Source organism: Triticum aestivum, chromosome 1D (assembly GCF_018294505.1).
Source record: "Triticum aestivum cultivar Chinese Spring chromosome 1D, IWGSC CS RefSeq v2.1, whole genome shotgun sequence".
Taxonomy (NCBI): domain Eukaryota; kingdom Viridiplantae; phylum Streptophyta; class Magnoliopsida; order Poales; family Poaceae; genus Triticum; species Triticum aestivum.
Genome location: NC_057796.1, coordinates 463,878,346 through 463,899,974, shown reverse-complemented (window position 1 = coordinate 463,899,974; position 21,629 = coordinate 463,878,346). Strand labels below are relative to the sequence as shown.

The 21,629-nt window shown below is 41.6% G+C and overlaps 1 pseudogene; it reads left to right on the top strand.

Annotated features, from left to right (window-relative positions):
* The window catches only part of LOC123160709 (uncharacterized), a 67,092-nt pseudogene that overhangs the window by 10,408 nt on the left and 35,055 nt on the right, over nt 1-21,629 (top strand).

Genomic DNA, 21,629 nt, shown 5'->3' with positions numbered 1-21,629 from the left:
GGATCTGCGGCCATGCATGCACGCACGATCTTTCTGGGTAGGACGAGGCGCTGTGCAGCCCATGCACGCTCCGGCGCTGAACCTACCTACCTACGCACCTAGTTTGCGCTTTGTCGCGCCATGCGTACACTTAGAGGGGACGGAACCCTCGACCACCGCGTGCAGCAAAAGCCGTAGCAGTAGATTGCCAGCAACAGCATGGATGGTGTGTATCATGCTTTCCATACGGAAAAAGTCCATTTTAAACCCTGAAGGTTTGGCAAATCAAACCATCAAGTTCAAATCAATCCCTGTCTAAATCGAACCCTCGGGTCGTTCGCCAAACGGGGACTGCAAAGCATGGCCGGGATTTTTTGTTATTTTAGACAATGGGCCGGGATTGGTTGCGGAAAAGACCGAGAGCTCCTGCTCGACGCTCGTTTTTCTTTTTGGACGGGTAGCTCGACACTCATTAGCGTCATAACGAGCAGCCCGCTAAGGGTGGCGCGCAAATGGGCCGGCCCAATTCGGAGGCGCCGAGCGAATCGAGAAAATAAACACGCATGCAATCAGAGTCAAACATCTAACCTCGCAGCCCTAAAAAAAAAAACTCCCAACCTCGCGATGCTTGCTAGCTCTACTAGGCTGCTAGCCAGCTGAGCTCGGACTGAGTACAGCTTATAAGCAGCACTATATTTAAAAGTACCAACTAAGAAAGCGGCAGATCCGGGGGTTTTCAACATTTCTTGGAAAAAATGTGAATAAAAATTCTTCAAAATATGACCAATGTTTGGAAATCGTAAAAAAATAATCAAATATTCATTTTTGTAGCGTGAAGATTTTCATAAATTGTGAACAAATTTTGAAAATCTGAACAAGTTTTTTGAACCGTGAACAATTTAGACGTGTACTATGGCCCAGCAAACGCAAAATAAAAACAAAGTAAAATTTATAAATTTGCGAGTAGCGAGATACTAACTCCATACGTTTATGTTGATCGTTGTTGCCATTAACCACTAGGTCATCTTCATTCAGTGGTGCACTATTAGGACAACATAACTATTTCACCGTTTTTTCAAAAAAAAATCCGTAGAAATTTGAAAAAGTTCATGTAAATGAATAAAAGTTCATGAATTTGGCAGAAAGTTCACGGATTTGAAAAAATTCACGAATTTGGAAAAAACTTCCTGAAGTTTCAAGAAAAAACCCATGTTTTTTTTAAAACACAAATTTGTTTAAAAAATTTCATCAATTTTGAACAAACATGTCACAGATTTGCAAAAAGTTCTTCAGTTTTGGAAACAATTCATCATTTTTTAAAAAGTTCATGAATATGATAAAATTTCATCAATTTTGAAAAAAACCTCATCAATTTCAAAAAAAGTTCACAGAGTTGGAAAGAGGTCATCAATTTAGAAAAATACTGTTGCCAATTTTTTTGAAAAAAATCACGGATTTATAAAAAGTTCAATGATTTCGAAAAGAAGTTCATGTATTTTCAAATGAAAAATCCACGGATTTTAAAAAACAAGGAATTTTCGAAAAATGAAAAGTTGGAAAGGAGTACGTGGATTGGAAAAAAAATCACAGACTAGAAAAGGTCCACAAGTTTTGTAAAAAGATTCACACATTTTTTGGTAGTGTAACAGAAAAAAAAAAACAAATCGGCCGGCCCAGCACGAAGGACGGGTACGCGCCGTGGTTAACACTACCGCTCCCTGGCCCACCAGTCAGACGAATCCTGGTTGACATTTGCCACATCAGCATTTTTATGCCTCAAATGATGCCAGGGTTCGATTTTGACCGTGATTGCATAGTTCAGGGTGCAAACGACAGGGATTTAGTCCATTTGGACTTTAGGGTTTGATTTGTCAAACCTCTACAAGTTCAGGGTTGAAAATGAACTTTTTCCTTCTCATATCGAGTTCTCGAGCAGGCGCACGCCGGAGGATCGATGGATCACATTGTACATTAGTGCAAGGAAATAGAAGATATTTATGAAGGTGCAAGGAAAGTAAGTTTTTTAGCAATGGCAGTACGCTAGTACTAGAAAGCAAAATCTCAAAGGCAGGGTACACTGTTTTCAGATGGGTGCGTTTAGAACTCAGTTGCCCGAGACTTAACGAAGTCTCAGTCAAGTGACATCAGCGTAGTTATAGTGCAATGATCAGCATGGCTGGATGTTGCAAACGGTGATAAAAATTGTTGCGGCGATATTGCAAGCAACGACAACCTATGCTACAACCATTCTTACTAATATGCTAACCGTCATTGAAGGAATGTTGCGACCGGTGAGATTACGTGCTACAATCGATGACGGACGACATGCTACAACCAACAAGACAGATGTTACAACTGGTAGGAAAAATATTGCAAACGATGCGACAAAATGCTGCAAGTTCAACTGAGACTTGATTCAATCTCAGTCGACTGAGTTTTAGCAAGCCCGTTTCAGATCTACCGAATGTCACGTGGAGAAAGTTGCTAAGTATTTTTTTCTTCTTCAAGAAATTAAACTCCTAAGTCAAACATTACCAACTATTATCTTACGGGTATTATAGATGCTTTCATAAAACCTGAAACTCTCTCTTATTCCATTCTCAAATAATTAAAATAATTCATATGTAATATATTCACCAACAATGACACCTACTCATCCATTATGCCAAGTTCTTGCATTCTTTCGGCAGTCACTAGTCTTTGTTTCTCTCTATATCTATAATAATTAATATTTTTGTTCCTAATTTAAGATGTTTTGCCAGTTCAAATAATCTAATATTTAGCAACAGGGGATGTACTAAATAATGTAAGGATATGTTTGAACCTTAGCCATTCGATATGTCGCACTGATGTATAAGAAGTAGCACATCCGAGCATTCCAGGCCCTTGGATTGACTCCTCCTTAGGCAAACATGGTTCTGTTGCATTTGACGAAGCAAAAACAGAGGGGGGGGGGGATGCAACATCCTCGGATTATATCCTTCATAATGTAGGGGAATGCAGTAATTTCAAAAATTTCCTACGATCACGCAAGATCTATCTAGGTGATGCATAGCAACGAGAGGGGGAGAATGTGTCCATGTACCCTCGTAGACCGAAAGCGGAAGCGTTTAGTAACACGGTTGATGTAGTCGAACGTCTTCACGATCCGACCGATCCAAGCACCGAACGTACGGCACCTCCGAATTATGCACATGTTCAGCTCGATGACGTCCCTCGTACTCTTGATCCAGTTGAGGCCGAGGGAGACTTCCGTCGGCACGACGGCGTGGCGACGGTGATGATGAAGTTACCGGCGTAGGGCTTCGCCTAAGTACTACGACGATATGACCGAGGTGTGTAACTATGGAGGGGGGCACCGCACACGGCTAAGAGAAACTTTGATGTGCTATTGGGGTGCCCCTGGCCACGTATATAAAGGAGGGGAGGGAAGAGGTGGCCGGCCCAAGGGGGGCGCGCTAGGTGTGGGGAATCCTACTAGGACTCCCTAGTCCAAGTAGGATTCCCCTCCTCTTTCCTATTCCAACTAGAAGAAGGAGGGAAGGAGGAAGAGGGGAGAAGGAAAGAGGGGGGCGCCGCCCCTCCTAGTCCAATTTGGACCAGCCCATGGGGGCGCGCTGCCTCCCCTTGTGGCCCTCATCTCCTTTCACTAAGGCCCATTAAGGCCCAATACTTTCCCCGGCGAATTCCCGTAACTCTCCGGTACTCCGAAAAATACCCGAATCACTCGGAACCATTCCGATGTCCGAATATAGCCTTCCAATATATGAATATTTAGCTCTCGACAATTTCAGACTCCTCGTCATGTCCGTGATCTCATCCGGGACTCTGAACAGACTTCGGTCATCAAATCACATAACTCATAATACAAATCGTCATCGAACGTTAAGTGTGCGGACCCTACGGGTTCGAGAACTATGTAGACATGACCGAGACACATCTTCGGTCAATAACCAATAGCCGAACCTGGATGCTCATATTGGCTCCTACATATTCTACGAAGGTCTTTATCGGTCAAACCGCATAACAACATACTTTGTTCCCTTTGTCATCGGTATGTTACTTGCCCGAGATTCGATCGTCGGTATCCTCATACCTAGTTCAATCTCGTTACCGGCACATCTCTTTACTCGTTCCGTAATGCATCATCCCGCAACTAACTCATTAGTCACATTGCTTGCAAGGCTTATTGTGATGTGCATTACCGAGAGGGCCCAGAGATACCTCTCCGATACTCGGAGTGACAAATCCTAATCTCGATCTATGCCAACTTAACAAACACCATCGGAGACACATGTAGAGCATCTTTATAATCATCCAGTTACGTTGTGACGTTTAATAGCACACAAGGTGTTCCTCCGATATTCGGGAGTTGCATAATCTCATAGTCAGAGGAACATGTATAAGTCATGAAAAAAGCAATAGTAATAAAATTTAATGATCATTATGCTAAGCTAACGGATGGGTCTTGTCCATCACATCATTCTAATGACGTGATCCCGTTCATCAAATGACAACACAGGTCTATGGTCAGGAAACTTAACCATCTTTGATTAACGAGCTAGTCAAGTAGAGGCATACTAGGGACACTTTGTTTAGTCTATGTATTCACACATGTATCAAGTTTCCGGTTAATACAATTCTAGCATGAATAGTAAACATTTATCAATATATAAGGAAATATAAATAACAACTTTATTATTGCCTCTAGGGCATATTTCCTTCAGTCTCCCACTTGCACTAGAGTCAATAATCTAGTTCACATCGCCATGTGATTTAATACTAATAGTTCACATTGTCATGTGGTTTAACACTCTATAGTTCACATTGCCATGTGACCAATTCCCAAATGGTTTACTAGAGTCAATAATCTAGTTCACATCGCCATGTGATTAACACCCAAAGAGTACTAAGGTGTGATCATGTTTTGCTTGTGAGAGAGGTTTAGTCAATGGGTCTGCCACATTCAGATCCGTATGTATTTTGCAAATTTCTACGTCTACAATGCTCTGCATGGAGCTACTCTAGCTAAATGCTCCCACTTTCAATATGTATCCAGATCAAGACTCAGAGTCGTCCAGATCGGTGTCAAAGCTTGCATCGACGTAACTCTTTACGACAAACTCTTTATCACCTCCATAACCGAGAAATATTTCCTTAGTCCTCTAAGGATAATTTTGACCAATGTCCAGTGATCTACTCCTATATCACTATTGTACTCCCTTGCCAAACTCAGGGAAGGATATACAATAGGTCTGGTACACAGCATGGTATACTTTATAGAACCTATGGCTGAGGCATAGGGAATGACTTTCATTCTCTCTCTATCTTCTGCCGTGGTCGGGCTTTGAGTCTTACTGAACTTCACACCTTGCGACACAGGCAAGAACTCCTTCTTTGACTGTTGCATTTTGAACTACTTCAAAATCTTGTCAAGGTATGTACTCATTGAAAAAACTTATCAAGCGTCTTGATCTATTTCTATAGATCTTAATGCTCAATATGTAAACAGCTTCACCGAGGTCTTTCTTTGAAAAACTCCTTTCAAATACTCCTTTATGCTTTACAGAAAATTCTACATTATTTCCGATCAACAATATGTCATTCACATATACTTATCAGAAAGGCTGTAGTGCTCCCACTCACTTTTGTAAATACAGGCTTCACCGCAAGTCTGTATAAAACTATATGCTTTGATCAACTCATCAAAACGTATATTCCAACTCCGAGATGCTTGCACCAGTCCATAGATGGATCGCTGGAGCTTTGCACACTCTGTTAGCACCTTTAGGATCGACAAAACCTTCTGGTTGCATCATATACAACTCTTCTTCAAGAAATCCATTAAGGAATGCAGGTTTGACATCCATTTGCCAAATTTCATAAAATGTGGCAATTGCTAACATGATTCGGACAGACTTTTAAGCACCGATACAAGTGAGAAAATCTCATTGTAGTCAACACCTTGAACTTGTCAAAAACTTTTTTGCGACAATTCGAGCTTTGTAGATAGTAACACTACTATCAGCGTCTGTGTTCCTCTTGAAGATCCATTTTATTCTCTATGGCTTGCCGATCATCGGGCAAGTCAACCAAAGTCCTTACTTTGTTCTCATACATGGATCCTATCTCAGATTTCATGGCCTCAAGCCATTTTGCGGAATCTGGGCTCATCATCGCTTCCTCATAGTTCGTAGGTTCATCATGGTCAAGTAACATGACCTCCAGAACAGGATTACCGTACCACTCTGGTGCGGTACCTTACTCTGGTTGACCTACGAGGTTCGGTAGTAACTTGATCTGAAGTTTCATGATCAGCATCATTAGGTTCCTCACTAATTGGTGTAGGAATCACAGGAACTGATTTCTGTGATGAATTACTTTCCAATTCGGGAGCATGTACTATTACCTCATCAAGTTCTACTTTCTCCCACTCACTTCTTTTGAGAGAAACTCCTTCTTTAGAAAGGATCCATTCTTAGCAACAAAGATCTTGCCTTCTGATCTGTGAAAGAAGGTGTACCCAACATTTTCTTTTGATTATCCTATGAAGACGCACTTCTCCGATTTGGGTTCGAGCTTATCAGGTTGAAACTTTTTCACATAAGCATTGCAACCCCAAACTTTAAGAAAACGACAGCTTAGGTTTCTTGCCAAACCACAGTTCATACGGTGTCGTATCAACGAATTTAGATGGTGCCCTATTTAACGTGAATGCAGCTGTCTCTAATGCATAACCCCAAAACGATAGTGGTAAATCGGTAAGAGACATCATAGATCGCACCATATCTAATAAAGTGCGGTTACGACGTTCGTACACACCATTATGCTGTGGTGTTCCAGGTGGCATGATTTCGCGAAACTATTCCACATTGTTTTAATTGAAGGCCAAACTCGTAACTCAAATATTCGCCCGTGCGATCAGATCGTAGAAACTTTATTTTCTTGCTACGATGATTCTCCATTTCACTCTGAAATTCTTTGAACTTTTCAAATGTTTCAGACTTGTGTTTCATCAAGTAGATATACCCATATCTGCTCAAATCATCTGTGAAGGTCAAAAAATAACAATACCCGCCGCGAGCCTCAACACCCATCCGACCGTATACATCAGTATGTATTATTTCCAATAAGTCAGTTGCTCACCTCATTGTTCCGGAGAACGAAGTCTTAGTCATCTTGCCCATGAGGCATGGTTCGCAAGCATCAAGTGATTCCAAAAATCCATCCGCATGGAGTTTCTTCATGCGCTTTACACCAATATGACCTAAACGGAAGTGCCACAAATATATTGCACTATCATTATCAACTTTGCATCTTTTGGCATCAATATTATGAATATGTGTATCACTACGGTCGAGATTCAAGAAACCATTTATATTGAGTGTATGACCATAGAAGGTTTTATTCATGTAAATAGAACAATAATTATTATTTGACTTAAATGGATAACCGTATTGCAATAAACATGATCCAATCATATTCATGCTCAACGCAGACACCAAATAACATTTATTTTAGGTTCATCACTAACCCCGAAGGTAAAGGGAGTGTGCCATGGTGATCTTATCAACCTCTGAATCACTTCCAACACACATCATCACCTCGCCCTTAACTAGTCTATGTTTATTTTGCAACTCCTGTTTCGAGTTACTACTCTTAGCAACTGAACTAGTATCAAATACCGAGGGGTTGCTATAAACACTAGTAAAGTACACATCAATAACATGTATATCAAATATACCTTTGTTTACTTTGCCATCCTTCTTATCCGCCAAGTATCTAGGGCAGTTCCACTTCCAGTGACTATTTCTTTTGCAGTAGAAGCACTTAGTTTCAGGCTTGAGTTTGGCTTTGGGCTTCTTCATGGGAGTGGCAACTTGCTTGCCATTCTTCTTGAAGTGCCCTTTCTTTCCCTTGCCCTTTTACTTGAAACTAGTGGTCTTGTCAACCATCAACACTTGATGCTTTTTCTTGATTTCTACCTTCGCCGATTTCAGCATCGCGAAGAGCTTGGGAATCGTTTCCGTTATCCCTTGCATATTATAGTTCATCACGAAGTTCTAGTAACTTGGTGATAGTGACTAGAGAACTCTATCAATCACTATCTTATCTAGAAGATTAACTCCCACTTGATTCAAGTGATTGTAATACTCAGACATTCTAAGCATATGCTCACTAGCTGAGCTATTCTCCTCCATCTTGTATACAAAGTACTTTGTCAGAGGTCTCATACCTCTTAACACGGGCATGAGTCTGAAATTCCAATTTCAGCTCTTGGAACATCTCATATGCTCTGTGGCGTCCAAAACGTTTTTGAAGTCCCGGTTCTAAGCCGTAAAGCATGGTGCACTAAACTATCAAGTAGTCATCATACCGAGCTTTGTCAAACGTTCATAACGTCTGTATCTGCTCCTGTAATAATTCTATCACCTAGCAGTGCATCAAGGACATAATTCTTCGGTGTAGCAATGAGGGTAATCCGTAGATCACGGACCTCATCCGCATCATTGCTACTATCATCTTTCAACTTAGTTTTCTCTAGGAACATATTAAAAATAAACCGGGAGCTACATCGCGAGCTATTGATCTACAACAGAGTTATGCAAATACTATCAGGACTAAGTTCATGATAAATTAAAGTTCAATTAATCATATTACTTAAGAACTCCCACTTAGATAGACATCCCTCTAGTCATCTAAATGATCACGTGATCCATATCAACTAAACCATGTCCGATCATCACGTGAGATGGAGTAGTTTTCAATGGCGAACATCACTATGTTGATCATATCTGAAAGGATCGAGAAGAGGTGTCTAGAGGGGGGGGTGAATAGACTCTTAGCAAGAAAAGTTGCAGTTTTTAAATTCTTTAAGTTGAAGTGGAGTTTTAGCACAAGTTCAAGCATTCACAATACATATCAAGCAAGCATGATAAGAGTATATGAGCAGCGGAAAGTAAATCATGCAAGTTGCAAGAATGTAAAGGGATGGGATTGGAGTGTGCAAACGCAATTGGAGACACGGAGATTTTTTATCGTGGTTCCGATAGGTGGTGCTATCGTACATCCACGTTGATAGAGACTTCAACCCACGAAGGGTAACGGTTGCGCGAGTCCACGGAGGGCTCCACCCATGAAGGGTCCACGAAGAAGCAACCTTGTCTATCCCACCATGGCCATCGCCCACGAAGGACTTGCCTCACTAGGATAGATCTTCACGAAGTAGGCGATCTCCTTGCCCGTACAAACTCCTTGGTTCAACTCCACAATCTTGACGGAGGTTCCCAAGTAACACCTAGCCAATCTAGGAGGCACCACTCTCCAAAAGGTAATAGATGGTGTGTTGATGATGAACTCCTTGCTCTTGTTCTTCAAATGATAGTCTCCCCAACACTCAACTCTCTCTCATAGGATTGGATTTGGTAGAAAGATGATTTGTGTGGAAAGCAACTTGGGGAAGGCTAGAGATCAAGATTTATGTGGTTGGAATGGAATATCTTGACCTTAACACAAGTGTAGGTGGTACTCTCTCAGAAAATGTATGTTGGAAGTGTAGGCATGTTCTGATGGCTCTCTCCACGAATGAAGAGTGGGTGGAGGGGTATATATAGCCTCCACATAAAATCTAACCGTTACACACAAATCACCAAACTCGGTGGGACCGAATTATAAAACTCGGTCGGACCGATTTGGTTCATGATGTGACAGTTAGGCATTTCGGTGGGACCGACATGATCAACTTGGTGGGACCGATGTGATAGGATTAGGGTAAAGCCTCATCTCGGTTGGACCGATTACACAAACTCGGTGGGACCGATTTTGGTAATAAGCTAAATAGAGAGTTGGCCAAGCAAACTCGGTGAGACGGATTTCAAATTTCGGTGAGACCGAAATTATTGCAATAGGCAACAGAGAGTTTGCAAGCCCATCTCGGTGAGACCGAGATCCCATCGGTGAGACCGAAATGATTAGGGTTTCTGGCAGTGGCTATGTCAAGAGAACTCGGTGGCGCCGGATAGGAAATTTCAGTGGGGCCGAGTTTGACTTTTGGTTTGGGACATATGTGGATGTGAGAAAGTGGTTGAGGGCTTTGGAGCATATCACTAAGCACTTTGAGCAAGCAAGCCATTAAGCAACACATCATCCCCTCTTAATAGTATTGGCTTTCCTTTTGACTCAATGTGATCTTGGATCACTAAAATGAAAAATGTAGAGTCCTGAGCTTTGAGCTTGAGCCAATCCTTTGTCCTTATCATCTTGAAGGGGTTCCACATCCTCTAGTCCATGCCACTCCATTGTTGAACTTATCTGAAGCATACTAGATGAAAACATTAGTCCAACAAGAGATATGTTGACATTAATTACCAAAATCACCCAGGGAGCACTTGTGCTTTTCAATCTCCCCTTTTTGGTAATTGATGACAACATACATCAAAGCTTTAGATAAAGATATAGAGAATAACAAGTAAAGCTTTGGAAAGACATGTAACATGCATAGGCTCCCCCTATATGTATGCAATCATGTAAATATGGAATATAAGAGCATGCATGTGAATGCATAAGCATGACAGAGTAAGCCATGTGTTACATGTATCTTGGCTATATGCATCAGAGCAAATGATGTAAGTATAGGAAATGTACCTTCATGCTCATGAGTCCTTCTTGCAAACAGTATTTACATCAGCAAGAAATCCTCACGCACATGAGTGTGATGCATATACTTACCTTGTGGTCTTGAGTTGGCTTAGAAAGGGATGAACCTGAGTAAACAAGGTTAGATAACATAGATACATCTACTAGCCAGAGCAAACAAAAGGAACCACAAGAGTACCAAGATTGGGATGACATGTAGAGTGTGAGCACTGGATACTATTAGATATAGACATGTCCCCAAAAGGTAAAGATATGCAATGAATTCGAAAATTTTCTTCCCTTAGATGTCTTGCTCCCCCTGAATCTTGTATGGGATACTGGGAGAAGATAGGAACAGAAAATCAGAGCAAACCAAATAAGCAAACAAGTCTTTTCCCCTCTAAAGACATGTGACTTCTCTCCTCTTTGAATACCAAGCATATGGGGCTTTTATGTCATTTCTCTCTTCCTTCCTATTTGAAGTATTCTCTCTTCCCCCTTTTGAAGAATTAAGCTTTGATGTGATCTCTCTCTCCCCCTTTGACATCAATTTACAAGAAGGGTTCTTCTTGAGTGTGAGTCAAAATAGGTTTGGTCCTTGAGTCACAGAGCAAAGCAGCATATAGAGTGTGATGCTGGTAGAGGACAGGGATCATCGAGTGGAGCTGGAAAAAAATGCAGGAACAAGTGGCAAATGGTCTTTTCTGCGTAGAAATCGATGACACCGAGTTGTTCACTTCGGTAGCACCGAAAGGTGTCGGTTTGACCAAAAATGGCAGACCGGTGTGTCCGAGTTCAACACAGAGAGAACACTTGCCACCTCAGCTCACTAGGCAAATAAGATCTCACATAGATTTGCAAGGAATTGACTGAAGAATTTGCAAGGAATTGGATGCAGGGAATGCAAAACAAAACAGAGAAAAGAAAATCTAGATGAAGTTTTTTTATAAAGGAAAGGGAATAAATATGCAAAGGGCAATATGCAAAAATAACTCAAAGAAACACTAGAGAACTTCATCTAGAATTGGGCGGTGACAAAGTCACCTATGTTAGAGTATATTGACTAAGGAGTCAAGTGAGAACACTTGATCATAAGTCATACTCATCATTTAAGCTCAAAATGGGGTTACCATTTTTCGTTTAAGCGTTTGATGTATTCTCATCTTGTTGGGTTGCTTTGACCTATCACTTGAGGTTAAGCTTCTCTAAGATGGAATGACATACCTTGGGTGGTGGTGTTGATCCTAGTCATGTAGTTGAACTTGTGTGAGTTGCTCGAGGTTGATGTAGCTCATCAAGAGTCCGGAGCACCACTTGGAAGTGAGTTCATCTACCTACATGGGTTAGTTTTTGCAAGGAAGAGCACTTGTGTGTCCAAAATGACAATCATGAAACTTGACACCAAATGAAGTTTGATATATAATTTGTCAAAGAATATGTTGAAGGATTTCATGCTTCCTTGTCATCAACCACCATTGTGTAGAGACTTGGTGATGTAGAGATTGCTCAAGATGTGAGTGAGTTGCAATCTCATTGATTTAGATTCATCCAAGTACCTACAAGGGTTAGATAACATGCAAGGGTGCAAATATATCCAAGACATATGAATATCATCATAAGAGAAATACCAAGGATTAGTCATAGATTCATGCATTGCATGTATCCAAATGGAGTTCCTACTCCAAGTTTGAAGCATCAATAATGTTCAATTCTCCTCTCAAACGGCAAAAGACTTTCTCATCAAGCGGTTTGGTGAATATATCCGCCAATTGCTTATCGGTACGAACATGCTTAAGATCAATGTCCCCTTTAGCAACATGATCTCGAATGACGAACTTCAATATGCTTAGTTCGAGAATGTTGCACGGGTTGTGAGCAATCTTAATAGCACTTTCATTGTCACAAAGCAATGGAACATGTTTCACATTCATCCCATAGTCTTTAAGAGTTTGGGTCATCCAAAGTAATTGAGCACAACATGAACCAGCGGCAATGTATTCCGCTTCGGCGGTGGATAAGGATACCGAGTTTTGTTTCTTGGAAGACCAAGACACAAGAGATCTACCAAGAAATTGACAAGTACCCGAAGTGGACTTTCTATCAACCTTGTCTCCGGCATAGTCCGAATCGGAATAGCCAACAAGATCAAAAGAGGACCACTTAGGATACCAAATGCCAAAATTTAGTGTATGTATTAAGTATCTCACTATCCTTTTCACAGCCTTAAGATGACATTCTTTGGGGGCGCTTGATATCGTGCACACATGCACACACTTAGCATAATATCGGGACGAGAGGAACATAGATATAACAATGATCCAATCATAGAGCGATAAACCTTTTGATCAACCGGTTTACCATCCTTAGTCAAATCAAGATGTCCACTAGTAGGCATGGGAGTTTTCATACCTTTGCTTTCTTGCATGTTGAACTTCTTGAATAAGTCCTTGGTGTACTTTGTTTGAGAGACAAAGGTGCCTTCCTTAGTTTGCTTGATTTGCAAACCAAGAAAGAACTTGAGTTCACTCATCATAGACATCTCAAACTTCTCCGACATTAGCTTTCCAAACTTCTCACTAAAATGAGGGTTAGTCGAACCAAATATGATATCATCAACATAAATTTGGCATACAAATAATTCACCATTAACCCTTTTAGTAAAAAGAGTAGAATCTATCTTTCCAATCTCAAAGCCTTTTTCAATAAGGAACTTGGTCAAGCATTTATACCACGCTCTAGGAGCTTGCTTAAGACCATAAAGAGCTTTGTGAAGTTTGTAAACATGATCGGGTTTCTTAGGATTGACAAAGCCGGGAGGTTGCTTAACATAAACTTCTTCCTCAATTTCACCATTTAGAAAAGCACTTTTAATGTCCATTTGGTATAAAGTGATATCATGGTGATTAACATAGGCAAGTAAGATGCGGATGGACTCAAGTCTAGCAATGGGGGCATATGTCTCATCGTAGTCCATACCTTCGACTTGAGTGTAGCCTTGGGCGACTAGACGAGCTTTGTTGTGGACGACTTGACCATCTTCATCTTGCTTGTTGCGAAACACCCATTTGGTACCAATGATGTTGTGGTTGTTGTCGGGCTTCTCGACCAATGTCCATACTTGATTTCTCTCAAAGTTGTGTAGCTCTTCATGCATGGTGTTTATCCAATCCGGATCTTCCAATGCTTCTTCAACCTTCATAGGTTCAATACTAGAGATGAATGAATAATGTTCACAAAAATTAGCCAAACGAGTTTTAGAGCGAGTGATTCTCCCGGTTTGAATATCATTGAAGATTTGTTCGACGGGATGATCTCTTGAGACTCTTGCTCGAACTCGTGGGAGCTTTTGCTTGGGTCGGGGTGGAACATCTTCTTCATCTTGTCCTTCTTCTTGGCCTTCTTCATTGTTGACGTTGTCGTTCTCTTGTCGTGGTGGAGAAGGAGGTTGATGAGGTTCATCTTGGTGTACTTCCTCGTTTTCTTCATCTTGATGTGTCCCACTCGTGGATGCTTCCATGTCGACTCTTGGTTCACCTTGTCGTGAGGTGGAAGCCTCCACTTGGACGGACGAGGTACTCTCCTTCACCTCCTTTGGTCGAATCTTTCCAATAGACAAGTCTTGGATTGCTTCCGAAGGATCTTTATCCCCTACATCAATTGGCAATTGCTCTACTTGCGAGCCATTAGATTCATCAAACTTCACATCTACCGTCTCTTCAACCTGTCGGGTGAAACTGTTGTAGACACGGTAAGTGTGAGAGTTTGAGCCATAACCAAGTAGGAAACCCTCATGAGATTTAGGAGCAAATTTAGAACGACGATGCTTATCAAGAATGTAACACTTTGAGCCAAATACTCGAAAGTATCCAACTTGGGGTTTGTTACCGGTGAGGAGCTCATATGCCGTCTTGCCGAGTAGCTTGTGAAGATACAAGCGATTTGTTGCATGACAAGCTGTCTCAACCGCTTCCGCCCAAAAGTGTTTTGGAGTCTTGTACTCATCAAGCATCGTTCTTGCCATCTCAATAAGAGTTCGGTTCTTCCTCTCAACAACTCCATTTTGTTGAGGCGTGTACGTAGCCGAGAACTCGTGTGAAATCCCTTCTTCGTCAAGAAAGGTGTCCACATTTGCGTTCTTGAACTCCGTTCCGTTGTCTCTGCGAACCTTCTTGATCTTCACTTCAAATTGATTTTGGACTTTCCTAGCGAAGTTCTTGAAGATCTTTTGGACCTGAGATTTATCATCAAGAAAGAACACCCACGTAAATCTTGAAAAATCATCAACTATAACTAGACCAAATGAGTTACCACCGAGACTCTTATAGGCATTGGGACCAAAGAGATCCATATGAAGTAGCTCGAGCGGTCTTCTCGTGGTCATAATGTTCTTCACGGGGTGGCTTCCTCCAACTTGTTTTCCTGCTTGACAAGCACTACAAAGTCTATCCTTGTCAAATATAACATCTTTTACTCCAAGGATATGATCACCCTTAATAAGCTTATCAAGATTTCGCATGCCCACATGACCTAACCTTCTATGCCACAACCATCCTTTCGAAGATTTAGCAATAAAGCAAGTTCTAGGTTGAGCCTTTTTAGTGAAATCAACAATGTAAAGATCACCTCTACGGATACCGGTAAAGACCATTTTATGATTATCTCTACGAAACACTTGGCAATCTACTTCAGTAAATAGGACGTTGAAACCAAAGTCAGCAAGTCTAGATACGGAAAGTAAATTGTAGCCAAGCGATTCAACGAGCATAACATTTTGTATGGAGCTATCATGTGAGATGGCCACCTTACCAAGGCCAACCACCTTACCCTTTGAGTTATCACCGAAAGTGACATACTTTCGAGGGCCATTGTTTTCAGCAAGCTCACAAAACATATCTTTGTCTCCGGTCATATGATCAGTACATCCACTATCAAGGACCCATTCCTTTCCTCCAGCCATGTAGCCGCGAAGATTAGCCATAAGACCAAAGTGTCTCATCGTATCATCAAGATCATAGTCACTATCATCATTCTCATCATAGTATCCATGTTCAACATTGTCATGTGATGGATCAATTCCTAGAGAGAGTGATTCATTAGAAGCATGACCGTAACAATGTTCATCTCTATGAATTCTAATGACTTCGAAAATGATATTGCTAATAATTCCAACATCTCCTTTGGCACGCATGAGATCACGAAGCTCAAATAGACAATCATCAAACTTAGGATCACTAGTACTCATCCTATTCAAGGCAATAGACTTATGGAGAATTTCATGTAGATTTTTCAAGGAATAATTTGGGAATCATTCCTCTAGAAATCTCCATATGGTGTAAGCACAATCTATAGTAGGTAAGCTAGCAATCAAATTTTTAGGCAATCCTTTTACAATAAGATTGATAGTTTTAAGATTGCGAATCTTGTCAAGATCCTCATCGGGTGTGGGATGCAAAGGATCAACAATGCGAGCACAAGGAGTAGTAATGTACTTGGTCAAATGATATTCATTGAAAATCTCAAGCATCTCATTTTTCCATTCATGAAAGTACTCTCCATCAAGTGTAGGCACTCTATGTCTAAGACTCCCCAACGTAGACTCATCCATCTTCCTCCAAAGGTGTTTAAACCAAGGCAATGGAGACCAATGCTCTGATACCAATTGAAAGGATTGAGAAGAGGTGTCTAGAGGGGGGTGAATAGACTCTTAGCACGAAAAGTTGCAGTTTTTAAATTCTTTAAGTTGAAGTGGAGTTTTAGCACAAGTTCAAACATTCACAATACATATCAAGCAAGCATGACAAGAGTATATGAGCAGCGGAAAGTAAATCATGCAAGTTGCAAGAATGTAAAGGGATGGGATTGGAGTGTGCAAACGCAATTGGAGACACGGAGATTTTTGGCGTGGTTCCGATAGGTGGTGCTATCGTACATCCACGTTGATGGAGACTTCAACCCACGAAGGGTAACGGTTGCGCGAGTCCACGGAGGGCTCCACCCACGAAGGGTCCACGAAGAAGCAACCTTGTCTATCCCACCATGGCCATCGCCCACGAAGGACTTGCCTCACTAGGGTAGATCTTCACGAAGTAGGCGATCTCCTTGCCCGTACAAACTCCTTGGTTCAACTCCACAATCTTGACGGAGGCTCCCAAGTGACACCTAACCAATCTAGGAGACACCACTCTCCAAAAGGTAATAGATGGTGTGTTGATGATGAACTCCTTGCTCTTGTGCTTCAAATGATAGTCTCCCCAACACTCAACTCTCTCTCATAGGATTGGATTTGGTAGAAAGATGATTTGAGTGGAAAGCAACTTGGGGAAGGCTAGAGATCAAGATTTATGTGGTTGGAATGGAATATCTTGACCTCAACACAAGTGTAGGTGGTTCTCTCTCAGAAAATGTATGTTGGAAGTGTAGGCATGTTCTGATGGCTCTCTCCACGAATGAAGAGTGGGTGGAGGGGTATATATAGCCTCCACACAAAATCTAACCGTTACACACAAATCACCAAACTCGGTGGGACCGAATCATAAAACTCGGTCGGACCAATTTGGTTCATGATGTGACCGTTAGGCATTTCGGTGGGACCGACATGATCAACTCGGTGGGACCGATGTGCTAGGGTTAGGGTAAAGCCTCATCTTGGTTGGACCGATTACACAAACTCGGTGGGCCCGATTTTGGTAATAAGCTAAACAGAGAGTTGGCCAAGCAAACTCGGTGAGACCGATTTCATATTTCGGTGAGACCGAAATTAATGCAATAGGCAACAGAGAGTTTGCAAGCCCATCTCGGTGAGACCGAGATCCCATCGGTGAGACCAAAATGATTAGGGTTTCTGGCAGTGGCTATGTCAAGAGAACTCGGTGGCGCCGGATAGGAAATTTCAGTGGGGCCAAGTTTGACTTTTGGTTTGGGACATATGTGGATGTGAGAAAGTGGTTGAGGGCTTTGGAGCATATCACTAAGCACTTTGAGCAAGCAAGCCATTAAGCAACACATCATCCCCTCTTAATAGTATTGGCTTTCCTATGGACTCAATGTGATCTTGGATCACTAAAATGAAAAATGTAGAGTCCTGAGCTTTGAGCTTGAGCCAATCCTTTGTCCTTATCATCTTGAAGGGGTTCCACATCCTCTAGTCCATGCCACTCCATTGTTGAACTTATCTGAAGCATACTAGATGAAAACATTAGTCCAACAAGAGATATGTTGACATTAATTACCAAAATCATCCAGGGAGCACTTGTGCTTCGATATCTACTATATGATTCACGTTCGACCTTTCGGTCTGAGTGTTCCGAGGCCATATCTGCATATGCTAGGCTCGTCAAGTTTAACCCGAGTATTCTTCACGTGCAAAACTGGCTTGCACCTGTTGTATGTGAACGTAGAGCTTATCACACCCGATCATCATGTGGTGTCTCAGCACGAAGAACTGTCGCAACGGTGCATACTCAGGAAGAACACTTATAGCTTGAAATTTTAGTAAGGGGTCATCTTATAAAGCTACCGTCGTACTGAGCAAAATAAGATGCATAAAAGATAAACATCACATGCAATCAAAATATGTGACATATGATATGGCCATCATCATCTTGTGCCTTTGATCTCCATCTCCAAAGTACCGTCATGATCTCCATCGCCACCGGCATGACACCATGATCTCCATCATCTTGATCTCTATCAACGTGTCGTCACATGGTCGTCTCGACAACTATTGCTTTTTGCAACTATTGCTATCGCGTAGCGATAAAGTAAAGCAATTACATGGCGCTTGCATCTTATGCAATAAAGAGACAACCATAAGGCTCCTGCCAGTTGCCGATAACTTTACAAAACATGATCATCTCATATAACAATTTATATCTCATCACGTCTTGACCATATCACATCACAACATGCCCTGCAAAAACAAGTTAGACGTCTTCTAATTTTTTGTTGCAAGTTTTACGTGGCTGCTATGGGCTTAGCAAGAACCGTTCTTACCTACGCATCAAAACCACAACGATTTTTCGTCAAGTGTGTTGTTTTAACTTTCAACAAGGACCGGGCGTAGTCAAACTCGATTCAACTAAAGTTGGAAAAACAAACATCCACTAGCCACCTGTGTGCGAAGCACGTTGGTAGAACCAGTCGCATGAACGCGGTCATGTAATGTTAGTCTGGGCCGCTTCATCCAACAATACCGCCGAATCAAAGTAAGACGTTGCTGGTAAGCAGTATGACTATTATCGCCCACAACTCTTTGTGTTCTACTAGTGCATATAAAATCAACGCATAGACCTGGCTCGGATGCCACTGTTGGGGAACGCAGTAATTTCAAAATTTTCCTACGATCACGCAAGATCTATCTAGGTGATGCATAGCAACGAGAGGGGGAGAGTGTGTCCACGTACCCTCATAGACCGAAAGCGGAAACGTTTAGTAGCGCGGTTGATGTAGTCGAACGTCTTCACGATCCGACCGATCCAAGCACCGAACGTACGACACCTCCGAGTTCTGCACATGTTCAGCTCGATGACGTCCCTCGTACTCTTGATCCAGTTGAGGCCGAGGGACAGTTCCATCAGCACGACGGCGTGGCGACGGTGATGATGAAGTTACCGGCGCAGGGCTTCGCCTAAGCACTACGACGATATGACCGAGGTGTGTAACTGTGGAGGGGGGCACCGCAGACGGCTAAGAGAAACTTTGATGTGCTATTGGGGTGCCCCCTGGCCACGTATATAAAGGAGAGGAGCGAAGAGGTGGCCGGCCCAAGGGGGGCGCGCCAGGTGTGGGGAATCCTACTAGGACTCCCTAGTCCAAGTAGGATTCCCCTCCTCTTTCCTATTCCAACTAGGAGAAGGAGGGAAGGAGGAAGAGGGGAGAAGGAAAGAGGGGGGCGCCGCCCCCTCCTAGTCCATTTCGGACCAGCCCATGGGGGGGGCACTGCCTCCTCTTGTGGCCCTTATCTCCTTTCCACTAAGGCCCATTAAGGCCCAATACTTCCACCGGCGAATTCCCGTAACTCTCCGGTACTCCGAAAAATACCCGAATCACTCGGAACCATTCCGATGTCCGAATATAGCCTTCCAATATATGAATCTTTACCTCTCGACCATTTAGAGACTCCTCGTCATGTCCGCGATCTCATCCGGGACTCCGAACAAACTTCGGTCATCAAATCACATAACTCATAATACAAATCGTCATCGAACGTTAAGCGTGCAGACCCTACGGGTTCGAGAACTATGTAGACATGACCGAGATACATCTCCGGTCAATAACCAATAGCGGAACCTGGATGCTCATATTGGATCCTACATATTCTACGAAGATCTTTATCGGTCAAACCGCATAACAACATACTTTGTTCCCTTTGTCACCGGTATGTTACTTGCCCGAAATTTGATCGTCGGTATCTCGATACCTAGTTTAATCTCGTTACTGGCAAGTCTCTTTACTCGTTCCGTAATGCATCATCCCGCAACTAACTCATTAGTCACATTGCTTGCAAGGCTTATTGTGATGTGCATTACCGAGAGGGCCCAGAGATACCTCTCCGATACTCGGAGTGACAAATCCTAATCTCGATCTATGCGAGCTCAACAAACACCATCGGAGACACCTGTAGAGCATCTTTATAATCACCCAATTACGTTGTGACGTTTGATAGCACACAAGGTGTTCCTCCGGTATTCGGGAGTTGCATAATCTCATAGTCAGAGGAACATGTATAAGTCATGAAGAAAGCAATAGCAATAAAATTTAATGATCATTATGCTAAGCTAACGGATGGGTCTTGTCCATCACATCATTCTCTAATGATGTGATCGCGTTCATCAAATGACAACACATGTCTATGATCAGGAAACTTAACCATCTTTGATTAACGAGCTAGTCAAGTAGAGGCATACTAGGGACACTTTGTTTTGTCTATGTATTCACACATGTATCAAGTTTCTGGTTAATACAATTCTAGCATGAATAAAAAACATTTATCATGATATAAGGAAATATAAGTAACAACTTTATTATTGCCTCTAGGGCATATTTCCTTCACATAAAATATCTTGGCTCCCTCCAAGAAGAATCTAGGGCAAACCAACTGGGCTATGTTTGTTGGTTCATGATGGTTTTTTTATACATATAACGACATGGTGTGTTTGGGTTGGTGCTAAAGTTAGCCTCATAGTTTTTTTTTTGCGTGACTAAAGTTGTCTTCTCATGCTCCTTATATATATGTGACATTAACTAGAGATGGTATTTCCGGTTGTCATATTTCTCGACAACAATACACCCATAAGACTAGAAATTAAGAGATATTTTTCATGTGTATTTGTATTAATATATTTTGTATTTCAACATTTTAAACATTTTAGCATTTATACATGGTTAGATATACACATGTATAACTAGTTTAAATTTTGATATATTGGAATAACGTAGTTACAAAAGAGCAACATTCCTACTCACAATCACATATGTTTATTTTGAATATATTGTATGAAATTTTACTGTAAAGTTTGTGTAAAATTGGTTTTGTGTGTGTTAGTTTACATGTTTTTGTAGAGAATAAAATAACACATATCAGAAATCTTACCTTGCGGTGATATTTGAATCAATACAACAAATAAAAAATAGTGTTAAATAAGAAAACAAGTCAAGTCAAATTCAAAGGAGATAACCAACAACATATCAACACATCAGTGCCTAGATAAGAGCCATAATTTATACACCCTGCAATATAAGCGGTCGGTCAGTTAAAGGATCCATATACCAAATGTGTAGATACAATCATTTTTTTTTCACTTTGCACCACAAATATTGGTTACCATTTCTATTAATCTAAAAGGCTGTAAAATACACTCCATGGGTCATTTATAACACATCTCTCATTTGAATCAATGAACCCAAAGCTCTTACTCAATGTGTGACCTAATTGTTTTAGTTGATCTACTCACACGATTGACTCCCGGTTTAAATTTATCTATGCAATCGGTGCATGCGGGGAAACATACCACAAA